The sequence below is a fragment of the Cyanistes caeruleus genome, chromosome 14 (genome assembly GCF_971803275.1).
Source record: "Cyanistes caeruleus chromosome 14, bCyaCae1.hap1.1, whole genome shotgun sequence".
Taxonomy (NCBI): domain Eukaryota; kingdom Metazoa; phylum Chordata; class Aves; order Passeriformes; family Paridae; genus Cyanistes; species Cyanistes caeruleus.
The window spans coordinates 6,535,986-6,558,552 of NC_141714.1; the positions used below are offsets into that span (position 1 = coordinate 6,535,986).

Genomic DNA, 22,567 nt, shown 5'->3' on the forward strand with positions numbered 1-22,567 from the left:
AAGGAAAGGCAGCTTTGGCATCATAAAATGAAACAGATTTAAACCCAGTTCCAAAGGGTATGAGATCATAAGTGTCCCATTTACATGAAAATAAGGGGTAAGAGAACAAACCAGGGAAAGGAAAATATAAATATATATATATATAAAGAAAACCCTTTGGTGCTTCAGTTAAGGCTGGTAGGGCAAGAACCACTCTGAAGACAATGGAAAAATGGATTCTGGTTTAGGAGGGACTGCAGAAAGAGAAACCTGTTTTCATAGCAATGGAGGATTTCACATTCACATGCTATAAAATACAGACAGGCATCTCTGTAAAGAGATGGAGAAGAAATACACAGCACACACACAACCCCAATGGTAAACAGTTTTTTAAAATGCTGACTTTTACTGATAGCCACAGTCTTGCCTACAAACAAAATTGTCTTCTTACCTGCAATGAAATAGAACAACAAAACTCCAACCCAACATGAGCATTTTAGTGATAATAACATAAAAGAATTTATGTGTATGGAGATTATATACCTTTACTAAAAAGTGAATAAAATACCCTGGCACCTTTGATACCCTTTGATACCCTGGCAACCATTCAGGGGACAGTTCTAACACAATTACAGCAGTAAAGAAGGAAACTAATCACAACCCTCATCAAAGCACAAAACTGGTAAACCCATCCTAACCCTCTCAAGTACCCTTAATATAATTGTTTGCAGAGCACAGAAAAGCTGTTAACACAAAAAATCTCATGTAGCTGAGCTGTGTAGGAACAGAAGGACTTGTAAGCACCACATGGGATATGTGTATTTGGAGAGATTTGTCCAGAGGGAGACTCTTACCGTAGAATGAACCATTCATTCATCTAAAAACAGAGGTTGAGAGCCATTGATTGAATCCTTGGGTCTGAATAATGACAATTCTGTGGGTTATGTCAACTGTTAGGTGAGTTATATGTACAGTAGGTGTAAGTCTGAGTAACTTCAGATAATATTGGCACAGACACAGAGCAAAGGCAGAGCAGAACCTAGCAGCTCCAAAAACATATCAAGTAACCTTCCTTGTAGGCAGAGGATGTTTATTCATATACATGAGAGTAACATCACTGTGAACACAAAAACCTCAGTGTGTCATGCAAATGGTCATTGGGCTCCTTTCCATATGTGCATTTGCCTATAAGGCTGATAAGCAGCTTTTTGAGAAACAAAATGGTTTTCATTTCCAGCAGTCTGTGGCGTTCTAGGCAGACAGATGATGTGTCTTTGATCTCAGAAACAAATAACAAGTTCTTCCAATAAGGAATACTCACAGTACCCCTAGACTGAATTTGGCTGTGCGACACCATTCTTCACTTAGGCATGTTGAGCTAGAAACAGAAATTCATGAATGGCAGCAAAAATTATTTTCTTTAAACTCACATCAGCCAGTGTTGTCAGTTTTGGTGAAGAGCACTCTACATTTGGCTAGCAGACTGAGAAAGCTCTGGGATAGTATTGCCCTACATGAATTTGCAGAAGGGCAAGATTAGAACCAGTGAACTCAAGGGGCATATGAAACAGACTTATTGCCTCAATATATTAGCTTTCATTACCTCCCATATGTGACCATTTTGTTGTGCAAGATGTACAGAATAACAAATGGAACAGCTAGTTTAGGGACCAGGAGATACAGATATCCTGCAAGTGGCTGCTTCATGATTTTGGTTCCAAATGCTGAAAATCCTGTATGATGCTCACAGGAGGTAGCAGAGAACATTAATCCTTACAAAAAACTACTTGGTAGTTGTGTTTTGCATTAAAAGTCTTTGGATATTTGTTTATTTTTATTCTAATTTTTTGGTGAAGAAATGCACGTCAGCAATAAAATAATTATGGCACAAGGATTTTAACAATTCCCATTAACTGGAAATATCACTAAGAATACTTCCACAGTCATTTTTATAATCATTGAGGTAATTAGCTTAAACTTTGCAGAACTTTACTGCCAGCTCTTCTTTCCTCCAGATTTTTCACCTTCAGAGGTGACAACCCCAATGCTAAAACTAAACATCACCTCACAGACTTGTGACATTGTTTTGTTCACAAATTATTGGCTGCTTGAATTAATGAAGCAAAGCAGCCACCTCCTAAAGCGGTTCGTGATCAATTTTCTACCTGCGCAGAGAGTTCTTTGAAAAGTATAAAGTACCTAAATCCGGCTAAAAAGATTAATTTGCATAAGTCTTCTCCCAGCTATTTGGAGTTAACCAGTAGTGTAAAGTGAGAGGATCCTCATCCTCTGATATTTATCCCTCCCCCTCACTTCAAGGCTGGGGATGCATTAAAGTTGGGGGAAGCGTTGTCGCACTCTGACAGCTCCCAATGTATCCAGGGGTCCTTGCAGACAAGAGCCAGCCAGACATAAATTACAGCAGTGTATAGGTTGCTCTAAATTACTGTACGTTTAAAGAAGTTTAATGATGAGAGAATGACAGCCAATTCTGTGGGAGAACCCCCATTCCAGAGCTGAAAAGGCCTTGGCACAAGAGAGAATCTCGCTCTTTTTCAGTGCTCCTACACTATTTTAGGAATCATCATTCTTCCATGCTGAGAGATCATTTTCTAAGTCCTCTGTGTTGCCATAGCAAAAGCCAGATTTTTTTTCCTCCCTATGCCTGACAAAAAGAGTCTGTGCAATTACAGAGGAAAACAGTATAAACAACACTTTTAAAATGACTACAAGTGTTTTCTGTGGCTTCACTTTTTGATCTCCATTAAAGTGCAGTTTAGTCTTATCAAGTAGGTAAAAATATGTCTGAATTCTTCCAGCTGTCTTCAGACCTGGGTATTCTGAAAAGTGCTGATCTTGCCTCATGACCAAAAATTTTGTGAACTGGAAGGGAATGGCTGGTGCAGAGGAGGAGCATGCTTTCTCAGGGAGACATTTTAGGGGATGCATTCCATTCACTTATAGATGTGGTTAACAGCTATAAAATCAGGACAGCTACCAATCACAGAGAAATCACAATACTAAAGAAATCAGAAAAGAAATCACAACTTTCTCTACTTGAAAGAGCCTAAATATTGGAAAGTCATACTCGGAACTGCCTAACACAAATACAGCTTCTTACACTTTATATTACAAATGCTTCAAAGAGTAAAAAAATGACCTGCACACTTGCGATTGTATTAGTACCAGTTTTAGACTAAACTTCTGATCATTGAGTCCTTCATGTACCTGGTGTCAAACATTAAAATTTCACCCCATATTATTAATGTGCAATAGAAAAGGGCCTCAATCACTATAATCAGTCACTTGGCACAGTATGTAATTAAATATTCAGCATCATCAAATGTTAGTTACACAAAAGGGGTCAGAATGCTGCAGCAGACACACAAACACTACAGCCTTTCGTTTATACCAATTTGCATTCTAAATAGGCACTTGACTTTTCCTCTGTGACAGTCTCACAATTGATTAGATAAATATTTTGCAGAAAGCCACAAGAATGAAGGGGCATAAATCAAGGTGTCATTTTAGAGACTGAGAAATCTTTAAACAACCATAAAAAGAAATACTATTGTTTGAAATAATCCATTACTTCCAAAGCAGTAAAGTCTTGATCAAGCTCTGTGAAACTTCAGCATCCTGTTGTTCTGTTTATGCTCTCTATCTTTGGTCTCTGGACAAAGCTGAAAAGAACCTGGCTCTGTCTTCTCCACACCTCCCATCAGATATTTGTCCATACTCATGAGTTCCCTGCCTGAGCCTGCTCTTCTCCAGCCTTTGCAGCCCCACCTCTCTTCAGGTTCCCTCACTGGAGATGCTCCAATCTCTTCATCAGCCTCAGAGCCCCTCAGAGCACTGACTGCAGCAGCTGCCCCTCTCCCACCAGAGAGCCCCAGCTGTGCACATCACTCCAGTACTCAGCAAAGAGAAGTCTTGCCAAATTAAAACTTTAATTCTGTCTGCAGTTTAGCTGCTTAGGAAGTGTGCAGTTTAGGATGTCAATTAATTTTGGTCTATGTCAATTCATTTTATTTGATTTCTGATGTGCTTGATGACTTAAACTCTTTTAAGAGTTACTGCATGACTTAAGCAGACAGTACAAGATATTCTTATCACTTAAAAGGTTTAGAAATTTGAATAGGCTATCCCAAGCTGTCATTAGTAGCTGAATTTGTGGTTGGCAATGATATAGACTAATTTTTGTCAGAAAAAGAAAATATACTTTGGCATATTCACAAAACTAATGTGGATTTCCAGTCACTGAATTGGGAAGGTTGTAGGGATTTTTGTTTGTTTGTTTATAGTTTTGTTTTTGTTGTTGTTTTTTGGCTTCTTTTCCCTTAAATTTCCCAACATAAGTAAAACAAATGAACACCAAGGGGTGGTTTTGTTTTGTTGTCTGGAGTTTTTTTGGATGATGGCAACTCATTTTGCTTTTCTTACAAGATTTTTTCCAGAAGGAACTGACTCTCCTCCTAGTTGAAAGTGAATTGGCATTACCCACCAACACCAGTTACTCCCTCAGTGATTTAAGGGTCTCAGGTGGACTGAAAAAGCAGATGAGAAAAAACATAAAAAATAAAATATATACGGCTCTTTTCCTTCCATTGCATACAAACATAAAAACTGGTAGGCAAACTTGTACAGCTTCAATTCACACCGTGTGACCTTCATTTCTTTGGCATATTCGGGATGACTGAGATAGCATCCTAGGAATTTATGAGCTGGTTTATGTGAAAAATGATTTGTCTGAGAGCTGATGCTTCAAAACACTAAAAATAAACAAGCCCACTTTTCAAGCTGTGCTAAATACTGTCTTTGAATGTAAAGTGTGTTTATCTTGGAGCTGAAATCCAAGACAGAACTGGACTAAAATAGTGTGCTGATTTTTTTTCCTTACACTGCACACAACAAACGATATTTGCTTATTTGTTTGTGTTTATTTTGTGCCTCTCAGTAGGTATCGAGTAAAAAAAAAAGTCAGGGCACCTGATTTTACTTGAAAGGCATTAGTCACCCATAGGCTGGGGCAGTTCTGTGATGAAGAACTAAACAATACAGCTCTCTCCTACAGTGTGGGTGTTTTAGGCAACAAGTGTGGATGGCACTCAGCACCTTGATTACCTCTGAATACAGAGCTGCACTGACCATGCTGCTCCCTCCTGCTCTTGGCACTTCCCTGTGCCTCTCACCAGCTCTGGGTTTATCATCTGGGTGGCCCTTCTCATTTCCATCGTGTGTCTTCGTCATTTCATTGCAATCCACCCCAAGGAAGGTCTTTGGGAACAGACTCACTAAACCTTTTCCATAATATGAAACTCTAAAGTTTCCCTGATGAGAGAGAGGTATGGAAATACAATTTGTGGAAACAAAATCCCACTTGTCAGAAAGTTCAGGATATCGAAAAGCACCTTGCAAAATCAAGTCTGTGTTTGCTACTTAATTATACATAAGCCAGAAATACAAACTCGGACTCCTCCAAATGTCACTGAGTTCAAGAGTTTGACTTCCCAAATCAGATCTTTTCATGCCACATTGATGCAAGGTGGGCTGATTTTATGTCTCTCTGAATACCTTAATCTTCCCACTAGTATTCCAAAGCATGAGCAGAGCAACACTCATAATTAACAATTGTGTCACAGTCTATAAAAGGCTCCCTGCTCAGGAAGCTGAAAACTGAGCAGAAATTAAGCCAACACTTGCTGTTAAGGGCCCACAGCTCCTACGCTGAGCAAATATGAACAAAAGCCAGAAAACTTGAGGGGAAAAAAAAGAAAAAGAAGTTGTAAAACCCTAATGATAGTTGATGGAAGTTTGACACATTCAGATGTGCCTTCTGATTCATACATGCATAAATGCCACATTTAATTTCTAAAGAGATCTAAACTGTAGCTTTATCTCTATGGTAGTGGTAGTCATACATCTCAGCTTTATCTATTAATACATTCTTCCAGAAAAGCAACTCCCATCCCAGTCCTTGACTCTAATTTAAGGCACAGCTGCTATTTTCACATATTAGGTACTTTGGATTTTGTTCCCTCATCACGCAGAACATGACTCAGATATTGACTGAGAGGTGCAGCACCACCCTCTTACAATTAAAATTAAAAATCTTTTGCATTTAAAGGAATGAATTAAAATACTATCTAATTGTCTATCTCATGGGGATAGAAAATGAAGAAGAGTACTGTTTCAGTCCTACATTTAATTTCTTTTCATATTAATAAATATTATTTTCCCCAAGGTGACTGGGCACAGAGACACGGCTACCTCTGAATTGCAAGAGCCTGACACTTAGTGTGCTTGTCTTGTATCCAAAACTCCATCTTTGATTATGAAAACAGGAAGAGGGAATACAGTCTTCTTCTTCAACCATCACTAGTGCTTCAGGAGAAAGTAAATAGATGTCTTAAATATAGGAAATATGTGTATAAAACCCATGTGCTATTTGACTTCATATGGCTATATTAAGAGTAATTACATCACTCATAAGATCAATTGTACCCTTTAGTAAATCACTGTAAGGCAGGTAAATCTTCCAAAAGAGACCACAATTGTAACTGTGCAGTTGTGTAGTTCTCTTAAGTTTAATTACTGTATTAGCTCTATGATTTTTTTATACCCCACAGGAAACCACTTAAATGAAAGGAAAAATGAACTCATCAGGCAATCTTAGAGCTCAGTGATGAGATATTTCTTTCTGCTGTGGGGAGCATTCAGGTTCACTCACAACTCACCTGTCCACCATCTAATGAAATGTACAATCACTAAACAGCAATCAAGGACACCAGATGGGCCAGTTCTGTTAGAAGTTATTCTGTTCCTGTTCTAATCCGAAGTGATCATTGCCTCCCAAACCATTAGTAACAGCTATTTTTTAATTAATTAATTCACATATTCATTACAACTTTTAATTAATATATTCTTTAGGACTCTCCATTCCACAGTCCATTTATTCCAACAGCTAAATATGGACATATGGCAAATCACAGGACTCAGAACTGCTGTTACTGGTTCTCTTCAAACCTCAGACAATGTTATTTTTCCATGCAAGCTATTTTTCTGTAACTCAGTTCACAACTACAAATGGTAATGGTATTTCTTTATTTCCCATAATTTATACATCTACCTTGTCTCCTAGAAACACCAGTTATTTTTTGCATGCAGAGTCTCCTAACAGACACATATTTAACCCACCCACATATCCTATCTATCCTTAATTAAAGGCAATGACAGTCTCTTTGACCATGTTTTAGCTGATGCTAGAAAGTACTGATGTTAACACCAAGGTACTTGGTTCCACATTTGGTGTTTCACCCAGGCTGGTTTCAGTCAGCAGATGGGATTCATTTGCTGTTTGAGCCACTTTGGACTGAAAAAGTTCAGGTCATGTGCAGAGAGGCATTCCAGTATTTCTGGAAAGTGGTGAATACATTCTCCACACTAGCTCTGAGCTTCAAGGGCATGACTTATGACACCTAGACAGAGAGCTGAGCTCCACAGCACAAGCTGTAGAAACTTTTAGTCTTTCCCCATCATCAGGCAAAATGAAAGCTATCTCACACATCACGCTGAGTATGGCAGAGTCATTATTTACTTGGTCCTACTACAGTGAAAGATAATTACACAGGTAAGATTTACTTCAAACATCAGGAACACTGCATTGCTCAAGTCAGCAATTTGTGCTCTTTTCATTTGGAATGAGAACTACCACAATGCAGCTCTGCCATCACAAACCTGATGACTGGATGCAATCACAGCAGAAAATTTACAGAACCACATATATATAAAACAGACTCAAAACTTGTATTTCCCTCTGAATATGAAGTTAAGGCATAAAATGCAATCATGAATACAATGACAATGGTTATCTTTTTTTTGCACTATTATAATTAACTGACAGCACAGACACCTAATTGCCTATAAATAAGTCTCTATAACAGATTTTTTTTTTTTTGTTTTGCATGATTGTGTTTTCTGATTCAATAAATAGAAATGTCTTCAAAGTATTTGTCTAGTCAAAGACCTTTCAGGCTGCCAATGATCCGATGGAAGGACTACTGTGACCAGATGAACCAGCCTCTGTTTCACAGCCTGAAGTCCAAACCATGGACCCCTTTATCTCTCTCCCACTCTATCTCCATTACATTTGTATTAGTTCATCTCCAGGGAAGTCTGTTTCGAAGCAAATGTTAGTGCTGACTGTCCATCATGACTCTTGCTGTGTACAGAATCAAGTCATAACGTCCAGGGACAAAGAGATTAAAATCACAGTCCCCTGTTCTATTTGGTCTGGGCTGTTTCCCCCCACCCAAATGTCCTCACTGATCACTGCAGCAGTGAGGAATCTGAGAAAGTGAAAATGTACATCTCAGCCAATGCCATTGTATAATTAACTAAAGCCATTGCTGCAGGACAGTGCACTGGAAATCAACAGTGAAGAGAAATTTGTTGGACACTATGGATTTGATGTTTTTTTTTTTTAAAAGGCAAAAATGTTCTTAAACAAGTTAAATTTTACAGTTTCTTTTCAAGATATGAAAAAAAAAAAAAAAAGTCTAGACTCTATGCACACAAAATAGGGGCAGAGGTAGGTATGCAAGGGATAGGATAGAGAGTATTAAAGCCAAATGATTGACTTTCCTAGCCCTAGCTCCAGACTCAGTCTTGTGCTGAACATACATTCCTCTCAAAATTTTTCCTTCACCTATTTTTAAGCTGCATCAAGCAGGTGCATGTCAGCATAAACCATTGCTGGAGTTTGAATTCATTAGTATCAAAAGTTACTGAATCTGCAGACCTCAAGAAATTAGATTACACTCTATTTATAGTCATGGCCAGCTTCTAACCTCTATTTTAATAGCCTCAAATTACAGTAGGTTTTCTGGCACAAGTAATTTCTCTGTTTACATCAGTTTATGTGAGGTCAGACTGCATATGAAAGAATGAATGGATCAGTGTAAATTTATACTATAGTTATAAGATATTGAAGCAGAATGTGAAAACTCCCAAATTAAAACTGTTCCAAACAAACCTTATTTATTTAAGATACTTGTGACAAGAGAAGGAATCAAAAAATATCAGCAAAACAAAATTTTCCTGCATAAAAACTGTCTGCCAGATTGGCATTTATAATTTCATTCTTGCCCTATTATGCATTTGCCCATACTTAAATTGCCACCTGAGAGTTACTAAGATTCCAGGATTAAGCTAGCAGTACTTTAGTTATAAGAAACCCCATGCAAGTAATGTCCATTTAAACATATATACTAAGCATACAAAGTTTCAAGTGTATGACAAATAAGCCAGTAATTTCATATCAACCTAATTAGCTCATCATGCCTAAAAAATCCTTTGCTAAAAGATTTTGGTTACAATAAAATGACTTTTCAAGTTCAAAATATACAATATCATAAGTGAACACAAACACCAGCCAGCTGTATGTCTAATAAATAATTGACAAAACAACATTCTCAATCTATTTTAATTTGACAATCTGTATTTTTAGGAGTTTTAATAATCAATCTGCATGTGTTCATCAAACAGCTGAGAGAGAACATGTGTTTTCCATTGCCCAACAGCAACCTTTGTATGACTAAATCACTCCTTTTCTTTAACAAATAAAGAAAACTTCAAAAATATTCAATGCAGGATCTTGGTGGATTAGCGGATGGTTTGAATCCAGATCTTGGTGAATTCCATGTGGTTTGCTCAGAAGAGACTAAAGGCAGAAATGCTTCAGGAAACAAATACACCACTCAGTTCCCTAGAGTAAAATACCAGCTTTCTCATGGTCTATCCTGAAATGGATATATCTTAAGGCAAGAGGAGCATGGCTAAATTGGCTTTTCTTTCCCTTATTGTTGCATTTTGAGCATTTAGAAATAGAAAAATTGGAAAACAGAAATAATCTGAGAGTTTGCACAGCACCCAGCTGAATTATGACACTTCAGCAAATACTTGTTGATATTTGTGGTTCTGTGAGAGCCAGCCTCAGGAGAGGATTAGCACTCACAGTGAGACTCCTGCAGCCACTGGCTCTCCACTGTTCCTACACAGGAATTATTTCTGCTCATGATAAAAATTATAGTGTCCCCTAAAGAAAAGGAAACTGTACTGCCAAAAGCTGATGGAAACGTTTCTTCCTGAGAAACTCTGCATGATATACCAGCTGTGCAAGGATATTCCCAATATGGCCCAGCCACACTGCTGGTTTACATGTCAAAATGTCTTACATGCTGAAAAAGAAATTATTGAACCTTCATTTTTAAAATGAACCCTGCTTTTTAACACTGTCCTGCAATGACACTGTGCTGTGAGTGCAATGCAAAATTATATTCATAGTTCATAAAGTCTTAAATATGTGCAGGCTGTGTTTCAGTGCTGTTGTCTCTAATCAGCCCCATAAAGCCTGGCAATAGTATCTTCAGTAAAGACTGATGTGATTACTATGCTGATGAAATTTGGGCTCTACCTAGCTTTGAAAAGGACTTGAGAAATACACAGCTTAGCTCAATTTGCCAGCCTCTAAAGAAAAGAAAGTACAAGACATTAAGAGCAGCCCTTCTGAGAAGGACTTGGGGATGTTGGTGAAGCTTTTCATGACCCTGTAATGTGCACTTGCATCCAAGAAAGACAATCATACCCTGGCCTACACCCAGAGCACCATGGCCAGAATTTTGAGGGAGGAATTGTCTCCCTCTTTACCGTGCTCTGGTGAGAGCCCACCTGGAGCACTGCTCCCAGCTCTGGGGCTGCCAGCACAAGAAAGATGTGACCTTGCTGGAGGCCACAAAGATGCTCAGAGGGCTGGAACACCTCTCCTAGGAAGACAGGCTGACAACTGGGGCTACTCAGCATGGAGAGAAGGCTCTGGGGATGCCTTAGAGTCCCTTATGGGATGGGAAGGGGCTACAACAGAACTGGAGGAGTTTTGAAAGGGCATGGACTGATAGGACATTGCTTTAAGCTGAAAAAAGATGGGCTTAGATTACATTTGAGGAAGAATTTTTCCCTGCCAGGGTGGTGAGGTCCTGGAGCAAGTTGCCCAGAGAAGTTGTGTTTGCCCCATCCCTGGGCTTGCCCCATCAAGGCCAAGCTGGACGGGGTTTGGAGTGGCTTGGTAACCTCATTACACATTCCAAGGCAATTTTTTTTTGATGGATAAGGGTCCCCAAGCTCCATCCTTAAGTGCTCAAATCTTTGATATCACATAAAAGGGCAGAACATTTTCACTTTGCATAAACAATTAGTTTAATGGTACATTCTTCTTCCCCTATTCACATGAAGGAATTCTAATGAGACCTTCAACATTTAAAATAAAGATGTACTAGACTTCTAGCTAATTACAGTAGACAGTTAGTCCAATTAGCTATCTATTAGAACAAATTATACTTTACTCAAATGCAATGCCTCAATTAAAATCTGAAATTTTGCAATTGATGATGAAAATAATACAAAAGGAATGGCTGAAATAATGACCTGCATGGAGCTTCTTTTAAGCTGTTCACCTTTTACCTGTTTACTGTCCTTGTATTGACAATGCACTTATAACCAGCTATTAAAAAAAAACCCTCTTTATATGCTTTGAGTTCTTCTTACTGTACCATCATTTGTCTAATCAAAGCAGCTGTGTCTATTTTAAGAGAAGGTTTTTTGACTTAATATCAAACCTAACTCCAAGAAATTCTGCGTACAAAATAGATGGAGTGAGTACATCTCCTTTTCTTTAAGCAGTATAATTTCCCTTAATATGTGTGCAGATACATATCTCATTAATTTGGATGCACTTTTTTGTTGTTTACTATGAAAATTAGTAATTACTTCTTATTTATACTGTATTATGTAAAAAAAAAAATAAAAATCCTTGCCAGTTAATAGCATTCATCCTAAAATTATGAATGGTATGCAAGGTAATATTAACTGCATTAGTCATTAGAAATAGTTGGAGAAAAATTACATGGTAATTCTCCATTACTTTAAACTGAAAGTCATACCTTCTAAAATGAGCGACCTAAACATAATCACATTCTATGTCAAGCAAAATATGTTCAAATTAAATTTGAAAACACCACGTTTTTAAGGGAAAAAGAAAACATAGTACTTTTTTAGTGAATACTAAAATAAAAAATACCAACCTAATCTCAAATATTCATCATTTTCATCATAAACATGCATGAAATGTTGGTCAAAGCTGATGTCCTTTGGTAAAAGAGAACATCTAAACTGATATATTTCTCCACAAGAGAGTGTAAAGAAAATGACTGCAGTGAAACAAAAGTACTCAGCTGCTTATGAGGTTAAGCCAAGCTCTTTCTCTCACTGAAAACTCTGGTCTAGCACAGCCCAAAAGTAGGACTGGAAAACTGAAGCTCCTATTTCTAACAAAAGTGTTTTGTACTGATATCAAAGCCACATCTCCATTTCTGAAAAATAGATTTTGCTGGATGTTCAGTGTTAGACCAGGGAGATGTTGGAAAGAGAGTACAGAATATTTTAATTGAATACTAAGACTTTTTTCCGCCTGATCTCTTCTGAAAATGTACTAAAAAGGAAAGTAGTGTCATCAAAGTTGATTGTATTGGGATAAAAATGTTAATGAACACTGTAATATGAGAAGCTAATAATGCTTCTTACTAACTCAAGCCTGAGATTTTACACCTTCTCTATGTAAGTCTGTTACTATATTTGTCACTGACTTGTAAGATATCTAGTCTGAAAGGGAACTTAATCTTCAACTGAAGTTCTTGAAAATTACTATTAATAACAACACCTTTTTTTCCCCTAATGAGCCTACCCAAAATTAGCTCAAAATACATCATGGACTTGAATATTCAAACTTGATGAGATAAATGTTCCCAAAGTTAATTCTATTCACATAAAATATTAACTCCCTAATTTAAAAAGAAATTCCTGGATTATTTTTTGAAGAAAACACAGATTTTCAGTGTTATTCGTGACTTGAACATCTTGCATGAATACAAGAGTTTTTCTGCATGTTCTTTACTATATAAAATGAAAGACTGGAGGCAAAATTTTCGGACTCCTGACAAAGACTTGATCAGATTTTTAATATTAAACTGTGTCCAGCATTGTTTAACTTACCCATCAATGATGTGGATGAGGGGGCAGATGCCTCCTTAGCAAATGTGCTGATGGCACAAAGCTGGGAGGAGTGGCTGATACCCCACAGGGCTGTGCAGCCCTTCAGAGGGACCTCAACAGGTTGGGGAGACAGGCAGAGAGGAAGCACCTGAAATTCAACAGACACTTAATTTTTTGATAAAAAGGAGAATACAGAAGGCAAAAGCAATTCTTCATGACTCCCTTAACAGAATATTGGACACAGCAGAAGCTGTAGTTACTGAAGACCCATTTTCAAAATAAGAACAACTCTTCAATTCAAAATTGATTTCAGTGTCTTTGGAGGTATGAGGAAGCCCCACACATACAAATCAACCAAAGCAATACTTAATTCCAAGGAAAAAATTCTATGGAAAGGAAGCAACTTTCTGAGAGCAAACAAAAAGGAACAACTGAAAAGGTAAAAACACTTATGCATGAGAGAAAAGCTATTAAAAGACACCTTATTGTGAAGCTCATGGTAAGTGTATAAAAAACTTCAAGACTATATTCAAGGAAGGGGAAAAAAAGATGCTGCTTTTAAACTATGAATAAAACACACTATTAGAAGTAAAAAGCGTTTAGCACAAAGCCGTAGTTATCACTTAATTAAAGAGGGGAAAGAATGCTAAGGATTTAAGGATATATTTAAAACAATAAGGCAGGGTTCTAAGGCTTATTATGTTGTCTACATATAAAAATGAGCACCAAACCAATTCTAGTTCTGGAACTTAAAGGAACCCACCAAAGAAACCATAGTGTCTATAGATCTCTGAGATGTAAACACGGGGCTGCACTTTGTGCTGGCTGATGCCACAAAAGGAAAGGCCACAGTATGGGAGCCTTCTGTCAAGCAGAACATTTTCTAGGCAGTCTGTCTACAGGCACCTTCCTGTGATTTTACCCATTTCCATGTATTCCTTCCAGCTCTCTGCTATGACCAAAATAAAATATGGACCTGGTATTGTGTACTGAAAACCACATAAGAGTTACCACCTTGATGATGTCACCTCAAGTCTCCCAAGAAGGGCAGGACACCAGTGAATCCACCAGGTACCTTCCTCTGTGGAGCATTTTCAAAGCCTACTAAATAGTGTTGACATAGCTCTTGAGATCAGGAGATCAGCCCAAAACCTCTCAGTTTGCAGTGGCTTCCCCAGGCTCCTCAGCAGGGTTAGTCCTTTACCCAGCTGAGCCATCCCAGCACCTCTGGCCCTCCAGCAGCTGGTTTGTGAACTTAAAGATGAAATCACATCAATAAACACAAGAGAAGTCAGGCTTACAAACCATATCATCTTCATTGCCTCTTCTTGAACATTTTCAGTCCTTATCACTTATTTATTTACATTTTAATGCCTTAAAAAGATGAAATTTTTGAAAGAAAATGAGAATATTTGTAAAGTCTTTTTTGGTTTTGTTTTACTTCAGCTAAATTGTGGATCTGCCTACTCAAATGGACATATTTAGAAAATATAAATGTAGCAGATGCTTACAAATACACCCTACTTCTACAGTCAACTCTTCTTTACACATTTTTATTAGCTAGTAACACACAGAGCCTCCATGCAGTTTTTGAGGTAAAAAAGATTGGGTTTCTTTGAAAAGCAAACACAGCCATGTAAGAAGGAAGTACATTTTCAAACAGAGCCTGTGTGTACATCACGATGGGCTCCATTGAGGAACGATTTTTATACCCAGTTCTCATGGACCTGTGATTACATGGTGATGAAATCTAATTTATTACATTATTCACTAGAGAGAAGTTCTGGTACTTTTGGCAGGTTTCTCAGCATGCAAACAAACAAATGACTGCCTACATTGCCCAGCACAGAATTTGCTGTTCTTTGTTTTTCCCATAAATAAAGCGCTTTATAGCTGCTCTGGGCCAGAGATTTAAATAAAATAAGAAAGAAGGCGGAAGTCAGAGGAACAAGGGAAGGAAGAGCCATAACTATAGGAGCAAAATATTTGTGATCAATGAAGGCTTTTGGTAGCAGAGAGCTCACAGCAGTAATTATGTAGCATCAAATATAGCTCCAAAAACAGTAGCAATGTACTATCACTGTCAAAATGCACTCCAAAGACTTACGTGTAATACTGCAGAGGCTTAGGCAGAGCACATGGAAGACAGGGAGATCTCAAGATACAGTACTGAGATTAGCATCTTCTCTTTAATTCTGCGTATGGGAGAGACATAGAAAAACTGGTTTTTAGCAAACTATAGCTAAGTTATTAATTCAGTCCAGAAGATTTATACAAGCTCCCTGCAAAACACAGCAACTCGGCCTATCCTTAAAATATATACTGCAACCTTTGTTTTTTAAGCAAATATTAGCATAATGATTCTAGATTTTTGTTTGTAAAGAATTAAATAAAATAAAAAGACCGTAATTACAATGGCAGTTTTTCTCCTGACATAAAATAATGACACGAACAGGAGAAGAAATACAACAAGGATGCCTGGTTTGTTTGCCAAGTTGCACAAGTGATCATATTTTATAGAATAACATAAGAATGTCCATAAGAGAGGTGCAGAGCAAGGGTGAGGCAGAAGATTTCAAGTATAGCGGGACTTAAGAGATGGTGGTAATAATATCAAAGGGAGTGCTGATTGTGATGCTGGATATAAGAAAATTCTACAGGAATGTGTGAGAAAATTCTACAGGAAGCTAAATTTACTCAGCACTGTTGTTTGTGGAACAGTATGTTGCATATTACATTAAGTCCTTTCATTTTCCTCATGATTTTTCATGGAATATTGAACAAAGCTGAGGGTGTACCTACAAAGACTATCAGCGTCTGAAAGGCCAGACCTGCTTACATGAATTCATGTAACTCCTGGCATCCAAAGGGGGACTGTTGACTTCCTGAGGGCTACTGGGAGCAGCTGCTGCTAGAAATCTCAGAGTGCTGCAGTCAGCAACCTCAGGATCTCGTCCAGGGAAGCTGCAGGGTTCTGGGGACCAGCATGGAACACCAGCGAGACGGGCTCCTGTTCATGAAACCATTTATTCAGCATGGGAACAAACTCAGATCCAGAACAGAGGGCCTTGAACAGAGGCTGAGCAGGGGTTTTTGAGGGACAGAACTCTTGAGGGTCTCCACCCTTGAGGGTGGAGTTCAGGGTCAGGGACCACTAGAAACAGAGCAAGGGAGAAACCCCCAGGGACTCAAACCCAACCAGAACTCCTGGGCCACCCTTCACAAGGGTTTGGGGTGGGACAATGTAACTCTTTGCTTTCCCAGAGGTACATCGCCACATCAGAGAAAATTAAAACTTAGAGATAATTAGGTACCTGAAGGAAATTCTGGGATTTTGGGATCTACTCAGATCGCTTAGCTTTACAAAGACAAGGATGTGATGTGCGCATCTTTTTGAAACCACACACAAACAGTACTACGTCTTCTTATGGAAAACATTTGATTCTAATAGCCTTTGCTGTCTAAGATGAAGATGCAATCCCTTCTATTAATTTTGACAAGTTCATCTTAATTGTTTTCATTATTCTGTCACTAGCATTGTTCCCTTTAAATAGGTACTTCAATTGGAAGTGGCATTAGCACATTAGTTAAAGTTTAGTTGTTTGAGCAGCATGGTGCATTGAAAAGAAAGATATACTAATTTCATTAAACTAGAAAGGCACATTTTCTTCTAAATAATCTGTGAGTATAGGACCCATCTAGCATCTCAATTGGCAGGATTTTGATGGCTAAAAGTATGACTTGAAGTTTCTCCTCATCATCACATCTTCTTCATTGCTATCTTATCTCCCCCTCATTTTGTCATTAGATTTCTATGTATTTTGTATGAGCCACTTCCTGGGTTGCACCTTCAGTTTGTGCTTCACTGACTCTCGTGACTTTTTTCTTACTGTAAATGGTTGACAGGGACTAGGATATAACTTATTTAATAAAACCTCACAAGTTCTCTAGCAAAACAGCTACAGAAGTTTGCCATAAATACATCACACATGATTTGAAGTCAGAACAAAATGTGATAATGCCTTTAGATGTGTTAAATTAGCATTTAATTTAAATTTAACAAAGCTGTTGTATAGAATTTAATAGCATTCAACTATGAAAGAAGCACATCTGTGAGCTTGATGAAGATACTTTTACTATAATTCAAACCCAGTTAATTTATTGTCATGTAAACATCTTCACTACTTTTTTTTTCCTTTGTCAGTTAAAGCTGTTGTCCCTCCATATTTCCCATATCAGTTTAGCCCAAACACTTATGTGCAATGGGTTATTTGAGGCTTGCACAGTGGCTAATTATATATATCTACACCACCCAAGAGACCACAGGGGGTTGGTGTTCAAAACTGGCCGTACCTCAGAGAAAATGCAGCAGCCTCTTAGGAGTCTGATCACAAAACTTGTTCCATCTGGTCAGTAGAAAACATTTTGTAAGCTTCAAACACTTTTTCTTTTTAAAAAAACACTGAAAATGCTAGTTTTTTTGAACTTCTTTTTTTTAAAAATTGTATTTTTAAATGCTTTTTCATTTGATAGTATTGCCTTTATTCTAAAAAAACTTTTCCCCAAATTATCAGGGATTAATATATCTTAAATACTTTCAAAATAATTTAAAATGTTTTGATTTTGCTTTAAATATTACATCCTGATCTACTTTTTTTTAAAAAAAAATCCATTTCTCTTTTCATATCTACAACATTTTTAGGAACTACAGCACAATAATATACATAGAGTGAAACTTATAATGATAAACAGGAAAAGTCTTTACAAAAGTTTGAGGAAAAACTCAATACCAGGAAGAAATTCTTCTTATGCTTAAAACTTCTTTTGGGAAGTAATGGGGTATTTTTTTTGTCCTGTTGTACCACATTATAACATTAATTGATCATTAAAATGAGATAGAAGACATGGAATAATTTTTGAAAAGTAAAATTACCCATAAAATTCCTATTCCCTCGAAATGCAAAATTCAAGTTTCAACTTACTATGGCATTTACTGCTTTATTTCTCTGTTTATCAAGCTAGCAAGCAGTTTAAGGTTGAGACCCTTTCTGTGCAGTGGTCACAAATTCTCTAAAGCTGGTCCTTATGCTGCTTACACCCCAAGCATCAGACAGAAAGCCTGGGAGCAGATGGGGTCACTTACTGGTTTTTGTTAGATGGAGACACCAGAACTGCTAAGAGAAAAACCTACTGCCAAACCCTGAACACATGTATATGCAACAGCATTAAATGACAATAAAAGACATCTCTTCTAATTAAGCTTCATTAAGTACCTTTTTAGCAATCAGATAGTATTGAATTAACTGAGAGTAGCTGACCTATAAAATCTAATTCAGACCTAGCTAAAATCTATTTTTCCACAGGCTCTCTTTCTTTTTTTGTCACTTGTCACAAATGATCTATTGATAAAAACAGAACTTGCCATAAATAGCACAGCCATTGGGATTTGCAGAGTGTGGCACTTAAATATCTCACTCACTTGAGACACATAAATTATTACCCAAACTTCTGTGGTCAAACCTTACTGCATTCACTGCCACAAAGAAACACGACCACAGAGGTACTTGTGCCACAATTCATCCTACAAGTGGCTGAAACCCACAGGGCCACACTCTTTTCCCAGCCTTGGATTGATGCAGCACATCTGGTCTCGTGCACCCCCACGCTGATTCTGTCATTCCCCTCCAGTAAATCAACCACACTGGCAAGAAGGGGAAAAGGCAAAGCCGTCAGATTCTGCCCAGCCATCAGCTCCTCTCAGCCACAGAGAATTCTCAGACAGATTATGACCACTTTATGTCATCTAAGTGATCATATTAGAAAACCTGACCAAATATAATGAGGCAATTAAAGTCCTAGCTAAATCTGATTAAGGGCATGGGAAAATTTTCATGCATAAGGAGACTGCAGAAAAAGACTTGTTTACCTGAAGGCAGTCCTGAATAGGGAGAAGCTTAAATAAAGAATGAAAATGCCAGCAGAGCCAGAGCAACAGGATCAGGAAATTTTTCCAACATTCACTCAAGAGAGTAACGATTGTGAGGTGAAACTTAAAGTGACATATATAAAATAAAATCACAGGGAGATATAACTATACAGGAAATATTGAGTACAAATAGCTCCTACAGAAATTTTGCCAATTTTGCCTAGTTCTTTGTAGGATATCATTATTTTAAGGAGGAAAGAGTAAAATTTTTAATTTGAAGAGGCTATGTATAGCCTTTTTAAAATTTTTTACGCCTTTCCTAAATTTTAGAATTGTATCAATTAATATATGTATTGTGAGTCTCCCTCATCTGTCTTTTTTGCAGTCTAGGAAATCAGAATTCTAAGTACTGAATGGGAGCTGCTTCCTTGGGATCTTCATGCCTGAAAAGAAATTTTGACAATATTTACCCACTCTAGCTAGACATTATGTGGGTCACAAAAATGAGTCCCATCTTTGAAATATTTGTCCTCTATATGTGCTTTTGAGATCAAGTTACATGCTTGTGAAGAGGAATGTTATTATTCCTGATTTACAAGTGCAGAGCTGAAGTGTAGGATAGACAGAGTTGCAGGTATAAGGACATTTGACTCCCCAGGAGAGACTAATTTCATAGAATCATAGAATGGTTTGGGTTAGAAGGGACTTAACGATCACCCAGCTCCAACCTCTCTACTGTGATTTAATATGGCACTTCACTCAGTGACAGAAATGCTGGATTTACTGGATACTAACCAGATCTCCTTTTCTAAAGAAGAGCTTTATCTTCTCTTCAGCTGAATAACACTGGCTCCTCAGAGCAGATTGATCCAGAACTACTCAACAAGCATCTTCTGTGGATGATACTACTTCTTTATGATCTTTCCACAGTAAGACAAGCCAATTTCTGGTGACAGGTGAATGTCCATATTCCCCATGAAAAGAATATGCAAGGAAATTAAATAACCCTGAATAACTCCAGAAAAGGAAACATAACCTAATCTAGAGAGATAAGTAAGTAGCTACAGAATAACAGAAAATAGTAAAATAAGCTATTTGCATTTCAAAGCATTATCCTTAGCAATTAAAACATCTCTGTCAAGAACACAACCTTAGGAAATGCCTAGCAATTGTTTCCAGCCACTCAACACAGCCATTGTTAATGTTTATACTTTAATTGGCTTCTATAAACCTCTTTACCATCTCATAACTCCGTAATTCTGCTACATTTCATCAATTAAATGTAACAGCACTAATACAAACTTCTGTCAGTTCTTTAATTTGTTACAATAATTTTTTCTGTAAATCCAGTCTGGTGATTGAGAATTTGCCACCTTCTACTGCACTTTGGCTTTGAATTCACCCAGCGTCTTCATAAAGTCTCCTTTGTAAATGCTGCCAGCTGGAATTGCCACCTCATGGCCTTTTTACCATTAGTTCTATGCTATTATATGGGGGAAAAGAATTTAATGGCAGTTCTGTCATTGACTTCTGTAGTATTGGAATAAAGCTACTTACAAGGTAAGTGAAAAAAGAATTAGTTCACATTTGGCGCCATGAAAAGCCCCATCTTGACGAGATAAATTGGAATAGTTTTATACATAAATGCCTTTTTTACTTGGATAATAACCTTTCAGAGGATATTAGAATTTTATTGCACTTTTAAAAACAACTTCTACTGAGATTCATTCCAGCTGATACTTACTGTTTGATACTGCTTAGTACTACCAGAAAATAATAACAACATTTTTCAGTTTATTTATTCACTTGGAATTCTGTAAGGTTTTTCTTTCTAAAATCAGCTTCTGTCATGTGAATAAAGAGAAGGAAAAGATGTCTGTATGAAATACCCCTGATCTCAGCAGCATTATCACTGCTGTTGCATTTCTATGCTGTATTTTCTATAGTATTATCCAAGGCAGTGGGTGCTGAATGCTCTTCAATTACATGCAATGGAGAAGTTTTGGCCCCAAATTCCTTACAGTCTCATGCCTCTGACCAGAATTTCCAATAAAAAAAAAAAATAATAAAAAAAATAAAATTGCAGAGCAGGAATGCACATAATCTCCTGCTAAACACCTACAAAAGCGTTCCACTCAGGGGATCATAGAATGGCCTGGAGTGGAAAGGATATTAAAAATCATCTTGTCCCAACACCGTGCCATGGGCAGGGACATCTTCCACTATCCCAGGTTGCTGCAGGCCCCATCCAGCCTGGCCTTGGGCACTTCCAGGGATCCAGGGAATCAGGGATCCAGGGCACAGCTCCTCTGGACACCCTGTGCCGGAACCTCCCCACCATCACAGGGGAAGAATTCCTTCATAATATCTGACCTAAACCTATTCTCTTTCAGTCTGAAGCCATTCCCCTTTTCCTGTCATCACTTGTCCTTACAAGTTGTCTCTCTCCATCTTTCTTGTAGGATCCCATCAAGGTACAGGAAGGTGCAATTAGGTGACCCCAAAGCCTTCCCTTTTCCAGGCTGAACAATCCCAATTTGTTTGGAATGAAGCCAAATAATCTTTTAATGCTTTTATATTGTTTCATAGATCAGCTCCATTTGCCTGTTACTCAGCCAGGAAGCACAGTCCAGGACCTGCCTGTGCCACGTGCACTGCAAATTACCAAGTCAACTTCACCAACTTCTGCTGAAGAAATAAGAGAAAATGAAACAAACTAACGAAATGGTGTGACTGTATAAAGAATACAGAGTGAAGGATGGAATAACAAGGATGTGTGTCATCACAACAGTTTAACAGATATTCGATAGTACAGGGATGGCACTAGGTCAAGTTTCTAAATAATTTCTGTTATGTGTGACATGGGACTTATGGACAGTGTCCTCATAAGAACCCAGATCAGTTTCTTCTGCTGAAGACACAGAAGTTAAGGATTTGTACCCTCAGGAAAGGCATTGTTAAAAGATATGGAATGTGCAGACAAATGTCCAACTGTAAATGAATTATCAGTGTGAAGTTTTCTGAAAATTCCAGCAATCATTGTTAGCATATCACTGTCTGCAATCAGAGCTATGCAATCAAAGGAAAGCAATTCTCCCTATTTTCTTTCAAAAGCAGGAAGCAAGCTTGATCTTCCCAAAAAGCATCCTGATTTTAAATTCCAAATGCATAACTGATGGTCTGGTTTTGGTTTTTGAAGAGTTATAATTAATTTAGATTTTATAACTGCTTTTTCAGACTTTTATATACAATATTTTTTTTAAGAAAAAAATAAAGCTATTAAATATGTTCTTGATTCATTACCACTGTGCTTATAACTATTTCAATGATTAACAAGCCTTGAGGGAAGTTTCTTTAAATAGTTTGCTAAAACCCAAAAATTCCTGTAGCAATACAAAGCTCAGGTTTTTTATGTTGGTGATATCTTGTAAAATATTCACCAGATTTTCAAAGATCTAACTATAGGAAGGAGTTCATGTGTTTCAAGCATGTAAAAAAAGATAATTTCTCCCAATTAAATTTTGAATCCTTTTCCACCTATAAATATAAATAGAGATA

General features: G+C 37.5%; 1 protein-coding gene across 2 annotated transcripts in view; it reads right to left on the reverse strand.

Annotated features, from left to right (window-relative positions):
- Positions 1–22,567, reverse strand: part of LOC147650531 (uncharacterized) — a 125,339-nt gene that overhangs the window by 92,583 nt on the left and 10,189 nt on the right. For both annotated transcript variants that reach the window (XR_015276220.1, XR_015276210.1), the window contains exon 2: positions 15,191–15,278. The gene's annotated coding sequence lies outside the window, so the exon portion shown is untranslated. The remainder of the gene's footprint in view (positions 1–15,190; positions 15,279–22,567) is intronic.